A 1,518-nucleotide genomic window follows, 5' to 3' on the forward strand; every position below is an offset into this window, starting at 1 on the left:
CTGCTCTGTTGCATACCCTTAGTGTTTCACCCCAGTGTGATGGGGTCAGATCAGGCACAATTCCCACACCGTGCCTCCAGTGTTGTCCCTGCAGTGCTATAGTTCAGTGAGGGACGCCATGTCTCGTTGTGGGGCCGGCCCTATGGTCCTCTCTGTGCATTGGCTGCTCTGAGCAGGAATACCGTCCAGGGGGCTTGGTGGGCCAGGATGTGCTCCACTCTCTCCCCATCCCCCTTCATTTGTTCCTGTGTGCTCTGATCAGATGTGCCCCTCTCACCAAGCTGTAACTTCAGTGTTGTCCCCTGAAGTGAATTCTTTTGGGGGGAGGGTCCACGTAGCTGAGATTGGGGGCGGCCCCGCAGACCTCTCTGCTGGTTCCCTGCTACATGCCCGTATGTTGTATTCACGTCTTGGCACACCGGGTTGAAGCCTGGTCTCTCTCTCCCTCTCCTGTGATGACCACTCTCTTATCCACTGCAGCACATGACAAAACTAGAGAACGTTATGCTTAGCAAACTTAGGCAATCTTACAAAGATATTTAATAACACCAATTTAATTAATGTCATTGAACTGTTTATGTAAAACTGATGGAGATCGCAAATGCTTTACCACTTGTATTTTACCACAATTAAAGACAAAAATGTGGAAAAAAACAGAAAAGAACGAAAAAGAAACATGGTTTATGCATCCCAAGGACAAGACTTCGATGCCTATGAGGAGGCCAGGGGTGGGGCTGGAACACAAAGGGGGAGGAACAGGATATTGAGGAAGGAGGGCAAAAGGAGGAGGGAGGGGATAGAACCACATATATGGAGGGTTTCACAGGGTATTGCTGTTGGTTGAATTTCTTGAGATAGGCTGTGTAAGTATATGCAGCATGCTTCTTTCCAAACTAATAAAATAATAATATCCCTCCAGATTCCTTATCCCTCAAAGCTAAGTATTGGTCGGAGCAGCTTGGGGGGAAAAAAAAAGAAAAAAAAAAACGAAAAAGAACTGGAAGCCTTTTTTTTTAAACTGACAGTTTATTTACACCAGGAGACATGGGGGCGGGGATACACAGTGTTTACAAAGTTAGTTACCTGGACAGATGGAACACTTCACGAGTTTGCTTGCCATCATTGCGCAGGGACCATGCGGAGTTTCTCTGTCTCGTTCCAGTTCTAGCATAAGTGCTGCCGATGTGCCCACTGGACTGGGAGTTTTTCTTAGTGGCAGGCAAGTTCAGTTCAAACAAAACAGAGAGAGAAAGAGAGAAATCAGCTAGAACATGGTTGCTCACCTTCAAAGGTTGACCAATAAACTTGGAAAGAAATGTCAAAGGGTGACAGTCCCACTGCTTCTCTCAGACTGGAACCAAGACGTGTGCTGCCGACGTGGCTCCTGTTGGCTTCTGCGGCACTGGCTTCCCTGACTAGAGAACCCATGGATAACTATGCTGAACTCGGTTCTTGCCTGAGAGACCTACAAGGGTTTTAGGGTTGTACACAGTGGTTGGATTCAAATAATTTAACGAC

General features: G+C 47.1%; 1 non-coding gene across 1 annotated transcript; it reads right to left on the bottom strand.

Annotated features, from left to right (window-relative positions):
* Window positions 1-1,085: 1,085 nt before the first annotated feature.
* Window positions 1,086-1,190, bottom strand: LOC115872628. Its single transcript, XR_004047964.1, has one exon. It is a non-coding gene; the product is annotated as a U6 spliceosomal RNA (small nuclear RNA).
* Between the last annotated feature and the right edge of the window lie 328 nt (window positions 1,191-1,518).

The sequence above is a fragment of the Echinops telfairi genome, unplaced genomic scaffold, assembly GCF_000313985.2.
Source record: "Echinops telfairi isolate 266 unplaced genomic scaffold, ASM31398v2 ScPeMD7_7427;HRSCAF=8465, whole genome shotgun sequence".
Classification (NCBI taxonomy): Eukaryota; Metazoa; Chordata; class Mammalia; order Afrosoricida; family Tenrecidae; genus Echinops; species Echinops telfairi.